Here is a 12,944-nt window from a genome sequence, read left to right as displayed (position 1 = left end):
TATGGTTGCAGCCATGCTGCTGCCTGACCATATAACTCAGTGAGCCAGACCTGGGGCTGCCAACTTCTGTCCATCATTGCCTGTCTGCTGCCAGCTAGGTCCTGACAAGCACACTGACTTCCTGGCTTGACCTCGGACCTGCCTTGTCACCACAATATGGTGTTTGGCCTTCACCATGACTTTGGCTGGTGAGCCCCTGTCCTGCTAGCTGCACCATTCCCTCTGATTTCCTGGGGAGCAAGGGGCCCTCACTGGGGTCTGAAATGTTTAGGTCAGTAGCTGTGGCTTCAAGCAACAAGCTTTTGGCTTCTAGCTCCTGCATGCACTTTCACCGTAAGTGAGCAGTTTCTTCAGCTATGACTACACATGTCTATTGGTATAGCAGCTATAGGTCAAACAGAAAGAAAATGGAAACCCTGGCACTCAGCCTCACTTGGCTCTCTTCTTTTTTTGCTAAAGAGTGTCCCAACAGTTCATACTGTCACTGTAACAGTTGGTGCCAAAGTCCTTTCAGGAGGAACACAGGCAAACCACCCTGCAACACAGTGGTCAGTGATCCAATATGCAGTACTACAGCGTGAGTCACATTGTTTTTTGAACCACCCTCCGTAGTGAAACTGATGTGCCCAAGTCCACAAATAAATTTAGGTATGCCTTCAAAACCTACGCTTGCAATAGAACTGTGAATTCATACCAGTGCATGAAATACAACAGAGAGACACCACGTGCTCCTGTTCCACACTTAAAAGGCAAAGATAACTGCAGGAGTGTTCAGAGCAGGCATGTCCAGACTGTGGCTGCAGGCACATGCAGCCCAGCACAGCCTGTTGAGGCCTGCCCTGCCCACACCACCATAATGGTAGCTCTTCCTCCAACAACCAATCATGGGTGTGTTTTCAGTTGACATAAATACATTACATATGAAATTTCAAAATGAACACATAGAATTGCCATCAGATATTCAACTCAACTCAAAAAAACAAAGATTGATTATGGCTCTCCACTAGACTTCTACAAGATATATATTCCTAGAGAAATATATCCTTCCCTTCTCAATCATGCCTAATTCATGTCATCACTTTTTGGCACTACGTACATTTGTGAACAGTTCTTTTCCAGGTTGAAGTACAGGAAGAGCAAAATTTCATCAGAAATCTCTGATGAGCACCTTGAGGCCTCAATGAGAATTTGTTCTATCAAATAGTGTCGTTGTGCTCTTTGTTGTAGCTTCCATGGGAATAATCAGGAGGTATTCCTTTCTAAAGTACCTACATATATGCATCTCAAAACGATTTCTCTTCACTCAGTGCAACCCAAGCAAGCCAAAAGATGGGGCACATGGTGGAGAGGCTACAGTAAAAATGTGCAACGGGGAGCTGTGCAACAGACAGGCTGATACAGAAACCCAGATGAGGGGCCCACAACCTTTCCTGGGCTGACGTGTGCACCCAGGTGGATTTCCCAGGGCACATAAGAGCTGCCCAGACCTCTGGTTCTGTGGAGCTCCAGGATCTGGAAGAAATCCAAGGGACTGAGCTAGGTGGAGGGCGTCATGGGTACAACTTTGCCCAGCTTGACGGGTCTTTTAGAGCAGCTGTGAGAGGAAGTCATCAAGCTGAGATGAATCCAGCAATTGGACAGAGAGATGGACAGTGGGATTCAGCGGGATGAAGTCCAACAAGACTAAGTGTCAGGTCCTGCAGTTTGGCCACAATGACCCCACGCAATTCTTATAGGCTTGAAGCAGTGGTAGAAATGGACCTGGGCATGTTGGTCCATGCTCAGCTGAACATGAGCCAACAGTGTACCCAGGTGGCCAAGGAGGTCAATGGCATCCTGGAAATAGTGTTGCCAGCAGGAGCAGGGAAGTGATTGTCCCTCTGTACTCAGTCATGCTGAGGCTGCACCTCGAGTGCTGTGTTCAGTGTTGGGCCTCTCACTACAGGAAAGACACCGAGGCCCTGGAGCGTGTCCATAGAATGGCAATGAGGCTGTGAGGGTTATGGAGCACAAATCTTATGAGGACTGTCTGAGGGAGCTGGGATTGTTCAGTCTGGACAAGAGGAGGCTCGGGGTGACCTTATTCTCTACAGCTACCTGAAGGGTTGCTGTGGTCAGGCGAGGGTTGGCCTGTTCTCCCATGTAACTGGCTGTAGGATGAGAGCAAATGGCCTCAAGTTGTGCCAGGGGAGATGCAGGCTGGACATTAGGAAATACTTCTCCAAGAGAGTGGTCAGGCACTGGCAGAGGCTGCCCAGGGAGGTGGTGGAGTCACCATCCCTGGAGGTGCTCAAGAAACACTTAGATGTAGTACTGAGGGACATGCTCTAGTGGGAAATATTGGTGGTAGGTGGATGGTTGGACTGGATGATCTTAGAAGTCTTTTCCAACCTTGGTGATTCTATTCTAAGGGCAGGCACACAAGCACATGGTATAGGGAGATAACATGCAGGCTCGTGCTGTATCTTGGCAGGGAGTACAGTAAAAAAGGTGTGCTGTGTGAAAATTTTTCCCAAATAGTATTGTGTCAAATCACCAAAAGTCATGCATCATTGAACATGATCATGTAGTTCTCTAGATGTGATTTCTCAAGCAGTATTCACTTAGAATTCTTGGCTGTCATTTTGTGGCTGCACAAATAGTTTAGAAGAAAAGACTGAAAATGTATGGATTTCTGATACAGTTATCTGTAATCCTATTTTGTTACAAAAACTTGCATCTAACCTCTGCTGATCAAGGAGAGAGATTAGGACACGAAGCAGAACTATTAAATATAAATATTTATTCATGTGCATGAAGTGATCTGGCTATGTTGGGACATTCTGAGTGTGTTTTTATATAGATTTTATATCTTTCAGGCATACAGGTATAATATAAATTATCCAGTCACTAATCAACACAGACTAATGACTTACACTCACAGTAAAAATTAGCAAGGCAACTCAACTATTACTGATTTTATAACAGTTACTTATCTATGATGTCAGACAATGATGGGGTGGGCTGGATTTCAAGAGGGGGCTAAGATGCTAGCATTATCCTGGTTGTTTTGCTTGCAAGTCTACTACTCTGGTCATCTGAGTAACAAAGTCTATATCTCCAATAGGGCAATGCGCTTGTGTCCTTTCATTTTGTTTACCCAAGCACATACAATACCAAAGTCCCCAGTAAAATTCCACTGATCAGCATATGAGGCAAACAAACACACTGTAATGTTTAACGATTGATTGGTACATTTGTCGGGGAGGAAAATTTCATCACAATGAGGAATGTTAATGGAATGGAAATGAGTGGAAAGAGTGAGGTAGGTACATGTTTACCTAGAAGTGGTGACAACTACAGACCAGCAGGAAGAGCATGCTGATGGAATGCATACAGTGTGTGTAGAAGAAAATGTTCCCCATGCTCTGTCTATTTCAATTGATGGGCAACATTCTAAAGGTTGGTCCAGCCCAAAACAAGAACTTGACAGGCACCACTGGTGATTCCCCTTTTCTGTCATCAGTGTGGAATGGCAGCTGCTCCCTCTACTTTATGAATGAATGTTTATTCTGCATCCCCTCGTGTTCTCTTTTATTTACTTCTTTCTCAGCACAGGTTGCTCCAAGTACATCTCATATGGGAGCTTTCTTTGCCTTCAGCAAATGTTATTGCTGATCTCTGTTAATTTGACTTTTTTTCCCTCCTCTATTATTTTCCATCTGATACAACAGGATCTGACAGAAGGACAGTGTTGACCTGATAACACTGGGATGTCACTTTTCATTGTAGGTAGGTCTGAAACAGTCTCTTTAACAAAGGGGAGTAACGCTGAGCAGAAGCTATCTAAAGCAAAGTGCACACATGCTGGATGAAGAGCTCTCCTCTTCCAGGAAGGCTCTTTCTTTTCCACCCATGCTTCTTACAGACTGCTAGGGAAAATCAGATGTCCACATCTGCCATACCACTGCCCACCAACAGAGTTATGTTGAGATGGAGCTACTAAATAGCACCTCTGCATGTGCTTCAGTGGTCTGTCAAAACTTGCCTGTTCTCAAAGAAAATTAAAAGGCAAACATCCTGGGAGCAACAGCACAAGTTCCCAAGATTTCTCCAAAAGTGGCATTCATCAGAAGTAATTGTGTACTGAACTCATTTACTGTCATTTTGTCTCTTCACTTACTGTTCCATGATGTTAGTGACAGTGATTAAGAAAGATACTTCACCAATTGCCCTAATACTTTACCATCATACAGATCCAGTTGCTGGGGTGCCCCGGTTGCAGCAAGGAACTGGAGAACCTATTCTGGCAATTGCATCCACCCCACATAGGTGAGGTCTCCAAAGTCGCTGCAAGCAGATCCAGCCTTTATACCGCTGAATAAACAAATCTACATAACAGCATAAACCAGGTGTTAGGTATGTCTAGACAGAAAAGCTTTGAATGCTGCTTGTTTGCAGCCTCATAAAGTACAGATGTCCTGTGTTCGCTGTCAGTGAGTGCAGCTGCTGAGAGTAAGCTGCTTAAGTGTACGCAGAGCTGATGGTAAGCTCTGACATGAAATGCATTTCCTTACCAGGTACACAGGATCTTGAACGTCACTGATTTCACTACTTGAAGTTGAAAGGAGATTTAAGCTGAAGAGTGCAGGTCATATTCTTGCAAAGGATTACCTTTACTCACACAATGCAGCTTTCTTTCAGCCCTTATGACGTTACAGACAGAAATCTTTGCAGAAGGCAAGTGGTGCAATGCCTTGAGAATCTGCTCAAATATTCCTGCAGGATCTGAATAGTAAAAATCATTCTGTTTTTAGAAAATAACACCAATGTAAAAGAAGGGATAAGTATATAAATCATGTTTTTCTGTGACATACATTCTCATTACTCAGAACAACTCTCTCTCACATGTTTTTGAAACTTGTCTTAGAAAAGAAAGCAGAAGTTTACAGGCATTTCCTTATTTTTTACAATCCAGGAAATGAGTAATTTTTTTCTTTGGTACAGAATGCTTCCATTTTCTTGAAATGAAAGTGCTGCTTGTCTTATTCTTGAGAAACTGCATTGTTTCCTTTCCTGTAGGTTGGACATTGCTTCCAAGAGAGGGCAGCAAACAAGCACAGAAACCACACACTTCGTCTTACATGTGAATTTATTCCAAGGGATCATTAGTACAGAACCTCTGTATCTCACTGTAATTATGTTTGAAGCATTTAACTTGCTGCCAATTCATTCCCACTCCAAAACAAGCCTCTGGTTTGTTCCATTCTCTTTGTGTTTTCTCTCAAACAAAAGAAATGAGCCAAAACTTTTGCGGAATCATTTGAAAGCAATTGCTGCGATGTGAGAGCGTGATCAGACACACCAAAGGCTGCTCTGGTGTCAGTGCAGAAGGAACAGATTCCACCCTGCATTCCCACTCCTGCAGCTTGCAGGGTACCTACAGCATGTAATGAACAAGGACACATAAAGCTAAGTTATGTCTTCATTTCCATGTGTAAGGTACCTTAATTGTTCCTTCGCTGTAACCTTCCTACTGCAGACTGTTACAGACAGTATGCTGTCTTGCTCTGCAGCAGGTAGCATTTTTTCTGAAATCCATCGTTCTTATAATTTCCAGAGCCATCTCCCTCCTGTTCAAGGCTGCATGACCTGATCAGCATATGTTATTAAAGACGTTTTTATTCTAGTATCTGTTGACCATATCTAGGCTGAACACGTTCCAGACACTAAAGCAATTGGGTTGGGGGCAGCCTGGGTACCTGTACTTTCGAGATCTCAAGATCAGAGCATTATGTTCACTGTAGACCTTCACTTAGAGGGAAGTGCCACATTGCAGCAGAGGACAGTTGCTCCACAACAGGCCTGTTCCTGCTGCAGGACAAGTGCACTGTGGCTGCCCAGGCCATGCTCCTCCAGTGCCAAACAAAGATAATAGTACTTTACCCAGCTGTGGGGAATACCTGAGGCTCTAGTGGTAAAGTAGAGCTAACACTTAGTGATGGAAGGAGAAGAAACCAGGGCCCCCCACTCTGTACAGAATTGAGAGGCTTTAGCACCACAGGACAGTACAATACAGTGGGTGACTGCTGTCACAGATCCTATATTTAGACCTGAATGAATTAATGTGGCTTAATCTTGTGTACATGGAAGGAACAGCTGCGAGTCAGACTGAGCTTTGGCTGTGAGTGCTCTTGATGGATATCTCAAAGCAGGTAGGGCAGGACAGCACCTAGCCCACCATCGGCACACCCAGACCCAGGCTGCTTGCTTAAGAAGACTCAGCCTGGTAAGGGAGGACATCCATGGTGGATTTACCTGTGGATTTGCTCATGTCTGCAAAGTGTGCACATGGTATTAAGAATCCCTGCTCTTCCAGCTTATTTGCACAAAGGGAGGAGAAGTGCTGCCCTAACACTTTGTAGCTTCTTTGCTTTTTTATTTATCTTTTTCAGAGAGGAGACAACAGACACCAGTCACAGCAGCAAACCTTTCCAGAGCATGACTCTTGTCAAAAACATTTGCAGGTGTGCTTTGTTATTTCAATGGAAACATCCTGGCTCATTTTCACTAAAGACTGGTATGTTTTTTAGAGGAAAAAATTAGGCAACTGTGGTGGAGATAGTGGTGTTCTGGGTAACTGTTACGAGGTAAAGTGGGAAGACCCACAGAACCTGCACTATTCTGAATCACTTTTATTTGGTGTATTCCAAATATCCAAGTTCTTAAGCCATTATGGTTAGATTGAAGAAAGCTCTTCAGTAGTGCTTTTTCTTCCTGTGTCTGATAAAACTGCCACCTGTGATTCAGTAATCCACCTTACATTAGATTTCAGAACAGATTGGTATTGCTGGTGTGGACTGCAGTTGCTAAAAGAACATTGGAAATCTTTGTGGTTTGTTGTTGTTGTTTTCCTGGTGGAAACGCAGTTAAAACATGGCAGATTATTATTTTCTGAAGGACTGAAAAAAAAAAGCATATTCTGAATGTGATGACAGTCATCTCTGGCCAAAACTGTGCTTTGCTGAAGAGAACAGACTGTGAGAAAGGCTCCAATGTTAGGATCTGTATTGACTCTGTAGTAGTGGGGAGGCAGCTAGCATGGTAATTCTGCCACTGCCTGCATGCAGCATGATTCTAGACATAGTGTTTTGCATTCTGCCTCTGTTCTCTACTTGCAAGAAAGGAAATATTAGCTGTGCATCTCTGCCCCAAAACTGGGGCAAGTGCCAGTTACAAACACACAAAGTGCTCCAACCACCTGCAGGTCACAACCCTGTGCCGTGGGAGAGGGAGATGCTGAGGCAGCCCTGACCCACCAAGTCCCTGGTGCCAGGTGCAATGCTCACCTGGACAGGCTGCTGCCTTCAGGCAGACCATAAGTGGAGGTGATACATTGCGTCCCTGCAGCCCTCATCACAGTGGCACTGCTGGAGCTGCTGGAGCAGAGCCATGAGGAAGGTTCCAGCTGTGGGTGTACTTAGGAGTTCGTCTGCTGTTCCTCTGCTGTAATACTTAAGTTGGTAAATTTAAGACAGCCCATCTATAGTGTACAGTATATAAAACCACACTGGTGGGAAGATTATACACAGTAGGCAGAAAATAAAAGGAAAGGAGAATTGGAAAAAGTCTCAAAGAAAAGGGGGGAGAGGTCTATCCCCAGCTATTATGTAGCCAAGTATTTCCAAAAAGTGAAGCCTATTCTCAGACTCCTGCTCCTGAGCTACCAAGTCAGTACACTGCTGTTGGTTGTTGTTTCCATTTCTATGAAGCCATTTCTTCTGGCTGCTTCCAGGAGACATCAGTAGCCCCGCAGTGAGAAACGAATACTTGCAAGCAGTATCCTACTGTGCAGCTTCCAGGCAATATGTGGGGGCAAAAGTCCCCAGGTCATGCATGTCTAAGTGCGATTCTCTTTCATTAGCCATTCCAAGTGAAAAATGTCCATGCACTGTGATACTGTCTGCTGATACTGCTGCATACTGACTGCAAGAACCACACTTACAGCTATGCTGCAGTCTAGATGCCTGCCAGTAAAAATTACCATCACATTTTAGTACCAACAAATGGAGCCTGTCATTACCGGTGCCATACCCAACCTCCATTTCTGAAACCTTTACTTTTCCCATTGTATGATATATGCCTGTAGCTGAGCACTGCTGGACTTACTGGGATGCTTAGTGTGATACCCAGCAGGAGTCAGCTGCCCAGCCACTGAGAGCCTGCCAGAGAGTTGCAGACCTCAGCTAAGCACAGCTCCTGTCACGAGCTTCAGACTGTACCCCCTGCTGACTGCTGCTTCCACATGCCTCTCGAAAGTTGGCAGTGTTTGTGCTGTCTGCAGAGCTCTCAGAGTAAATATTTTCCAGTACTTAAAAGGGTGTGTGGAGATATTATGAGAGGAAATTTGTATTGTGCACTAAGAAAAGCCTGAGAAATGTGTAATGTCATCCAGCTGTGACCTGCTCCTGCTCTCATGCTTGTGATGTGAGCAATGGAGAAGCTAGCTGGGTCATTCTACCCACTGTACAACCACAGAGCACAACCCACTGCATATATGAAATTAAGTCTGAGGCTGAATTTCCTCTCTGCAGAATATGGAGCACAGTTGCCATGACAATAACATTTTAGACTCTTGCCTGCATCCCAGAGCACACTGCAGCAGACAGCCCTGACATCACCTCCCCCCTGTGAAGGTCCCAGATTTGGAAATCAGTGGTGGTGAGGCTAAGGGCTGCTCCAAGCACTGTGCTTCTCCCACTCACTCTGGGGCGACTTGCATGAGGAGACACCTTCCTGGGTGCCTGGGTGCTGAAAAGCTAAGGAAGCACACTGGAAAATTGTTCTGCAACGTGTCTGGTGGGTTAGGTGCTGAAAGGCCTCTAAAAGCACACCAGCACCCTCTGTGCCTTGTAACTTACAGCTGTTAAGCAAGGATAGCAATTCATATACTGCTTCTTATATTTTATTTGCCAAGATTTATTAACTGGAATGAGACACATGCTCTTTTTTTCTCACTTAAAAGTACATTCCTGTTGCAAAATCTCTAGCCCAATCAACTTGGCATGTGGCAAACTTGAAGCCTAGGTGCCACGTCACCCTGCCCCGTATTCATCCCATGGAGAAACGGTAGGGTTAAACCAGAAGCTCTTCTCAGAAGATAGCAGTTCTCATTCATCATAACCTCTAGGAGGGACAAAAGGCTATCAAAGTACAGCCCCTCAGCCTTCCCACGCCTTCTCAGATTTCAGTGCCAGGGATGGTTTTCCTGAGCTCCTTGGCTGGCGGCCAGAGCTGGGGGTACCTAAGGAGAGGACGGTGGCTACGTACCCAAGGAACTGGTGGCATAAATTCAAGGGATCTATAAATCTTAAATAAACTAAGGCCATCTGTGGAGAACAGGTTTAATAAGCTCAGTGTCATCAAAAACAAAACAAAAACAAAAACAAGCAAACAGCTCCAATCTGCTCCAGAAAGATCTTCTGAGGAGCGTTTGTGAGAAGCCCTCGTAAAGTAACCGGATCTGTGCAAAAATGAATAAATAAATAAATGTTTTTTTTTTTTTAATTTAGAGAGAGTAGATGCTCATATGCTGCAGCAATGGAACAGGGAGGCTAGATAAGGAGGGAACTGGCTGCCATGGTATCTGCTGCAGATTTGCTCAGAAATTCAAACCCCGCTTCTAAGGAGTGCTGATGAGGTGTTAGGCAGGCAGGTAAGGTGGCCAAGGGTGGTTGTGGCCAGCAGCAGCTCCATAAGGGGAAGAACTGTCCCCCAAAAGTCCCCAGTCTTTCTTAGCAAAAAGCCACCAGGCAGACAGGCAGAGGAGACATCCCCGTGCAAGGGAACTGAAAATAGAGAGCGGAGCCTTGGGTTGCAACAAGCCTCCTAGCCTAGAGTAAAGCCAGGCTTGAAAATAGCTTTCTGACCAGCCCATACCAATGTTTCTCAGCAGTGAGTTGGGAACAGCGGTCAGAGGGAGACCAACAGAAAAGTCACAGCATGCAGCCTAATGAGAAGCAGCTCCCAGGGATGAGGGGCAGCATGTTTGCCTCTGACCAGCTGCCACTGCAAATGCTCTGAAGGCAGAAAATGAGAAGACCCCTCTTACATGCAGACACCCCCCCATGCACAGACAGAGAGCACTCGCCCGCAGGTTTCTGGTTATATTCAGAAAGACAACACTCATACAAACTGCATGTTGCTGCTGCTGCACGCTTCCAGCGACAGCTACAGATGTCTGAAATATAGGGCCACACTAGAGCCCACATCAAAGCTAAGGGCTGGAGGATAGCAGAACATTCCCAGCCATCTCACAGCTTCTGCTGCAGCCGCTTCATGCTGTGCCAGGCCATGCCCTGCAGTGTTGCAGTCCTGCCTGTTGCCTAGCACTCGTGTTGTATTGTTGTGTTTATTCTCTGTGCTTATGCTGCTTACAGCAAATGCAGCATTTCTCTGGCTTCCACCTGCTCCTCTTCTACTGAGTCTACTTGACGGAAAGCAGCTTTACCACAGAGGTGCTTGCTTCCAATTCTTTGGACCCCCTAGAGCCTTCTTGAGCTCTGTTTCATTCCAGATGATCAGCTCTCTCCTTTTTCTGAGTGTGATCTGATCATTCAGTGGAGGGATGCATATTACCAAATATCACAACTAGCCTAATAAGCACCATTGTAGGTGAAATGCTTGTACTATATTTAGAAAACAGAGGTCATTATGTATGTTTTATTCCACTCACTAAAGAAATCATGTTAGTTTCATAACTACAGTTCCATGTATCTGTATCAAGGCTATCAGGCCTGTCTTTGCCTTGGCCCGTGAGCAAAGAAGGGAAAAAAGCAGGAGGATAACATGGATGGAGTGAAAAAAGGGCAGGACAGAGACTGTGAGCAACCTCCCCCAGGATTTCGCTTGTGTAACAAACCAGAACAGGTATAGCCTGCGGGATGTAAGAGGCTTTTGGTGTCACAAGGTCTTGACCTGAATTTTAGCAAATCAAGGGATTAGTCACACCAACTCACTGCATGCAAAGCCACCACACACAACCAGTGTCTCCCTCGTGGTGGATCCCATCAGGACACAGCACGCCTTGCTCCTGGCCTGGATAGCACCATGAGAATTACCAGCTCTGCCTAATGGTTAAAGTAGGGCAGACTAATTTTTAATGGGTTTGCTATCTACAGTTCTGTCAACTGCTGACTTGAAGCAAGCATACCGATCCATCTGAGGATGTTTTGTAAGTGGCAAATGCTGCTTCAGGAGAGAATTTTATTTTTGGCAGCTTAAATTTAAATTCTGCTGTATTAAATTCAGTAGTTTTACTGTCTGGAATAGCACGTGTATACTTTCAATTACTAGACCATTGTGCACATTTAGGGAAGTGAATCAATAAATCATTTTCCATTATATGCACATGTGTACATATATACATATAAGTAATTTAAAAGCCTGTAAAATTGCTGTGATTGGCATGTTTTTTACATATTGTAACTAAATTGATTACTATTTTCTTATTTATCTCTCCAATTTCTTAGTATAACTGTAGAAAATTAATTAGTGAGCCAAATGTTGGGGTGGCTTTCAGTGAGGTAAAATCCTAGCTCAGCTGACATTGTCGGAGGCAAAGTTTCAACTTTTCTCTCCAGGGCACGTGGGCAGAGGTGCTCATTTACCTGCTGAAGTGAGGAAATAAAAGACCAGACCTCTCCCTCTTGGCCTGTGTCCACTCATGGGCTACACAATGTAATTCACAGTTGTGAACTAATGGCCCAGGGAGAAGGAAAGCTCATAACTTGCAGCAGGGCTGCAGCAGTTGAAGCAGAGAAGGGCTTTCTACCATGCAGCCAAGCACAAACACTACTCAGGATATACGCAGGCTGGGGAGGGGACAGAAGTTTCTCAGGCCCTCCCTCCAGCCTTGGGAACAGGTTTACATCCCCTGACTTGTTCACACGACACAATCCTACACATTCTTCCTGATCTAACTCTTGGCCAGACCAGCCTGGCGGACTGAATACTTCTTTAGATAGGACATGAGATGTGTAAACCATGAAGAGCAGCTGGAGCACACATCTTCCTTTGCAAAATGCAGCACAGAAATGCAGGAGCTAGCTCAGGGTCTAGCAGAAGTACAGTCATGCTGGGGGTACTCCCTGGCCTGCGATGAAAAGGGGTATAAAAATTTTAAAGGGATCTCCATGTTAATAAAGATGTATTGCTTTTAGTGTCTACACTGAGAGCGGAGATATGGCTCCCCTCATGAAGAAGGTGCAGCCGCCATGAGGCCTCCCCTCAGTCTCCTTCTCTCTGGGCTGAACAGACCAAGGGACCTCAGCTGCTCCTCACACAACTTGCTCTCCAGATCCTTCCCCATCTTTGTGGCCCTCCTTTGGACACTCTCCAATGGCTTTAAGTCCTTCTTATGTCGTAGTGCCCAAAACCATACACAGTGTTTGAGGTGAGGCCGCAGCAGTACAGGGACAGTCCCTCTCCCACTGGCAGTACTGGGTCTGTGCACCCCAGGGTATAATAGGCTCTTTGGCTGCCAGGGCGCACTGCTGACTCGGCTTCAACGTGCCACCAGCCAGAACCTCCACATCCCTTCCTGTGGAGCTGCCTCTCATCTCCCAGTCAGTAAGTACAACCACGACTGCCCTGTCTCAGGTGCAGAATCCATCACTTGCTCTTAAACCTCACATGGCTGATGATTGCCAGGCGTCTGTTTTGTCAAGAATTCTCTGCAACGCTCCTCAGCCACCAAGGGAGTCAACATCTCCACTCAACTTAGTGTTGGCTGCAAACTTAGTACACCTCCAAGACCTGAATCCAAGTCACTGATGAGAAGGTTGAAGAGAACTGCTCCTCCAAACAGACGCTTCCATCCTCACAGCGCCTTCCTACCAGGATATTACTGCTGATGCTCAGCATGCACTTCCCTTTGCTCACACTCCTCCCACATACCGCTGGCT

The sequence above is a fragment of the Gallus gallus genome, chromosome Z (assembly GCF_016699485.2).
Source record: "Gallus gallus isolate bGalGal1 chromosome Z, bGalGal1.mat.broiler.GRCg7b, whole genome shotgun sequence".
Taxonomy (NCBI): Eukaryota; Metazoa; Chordata; class Aves; order Galliformes; family Phasianidae; genus Gallus; species Gallus gallus.
Note: the sequence above shows the minus strand (reverse complement) of the source record.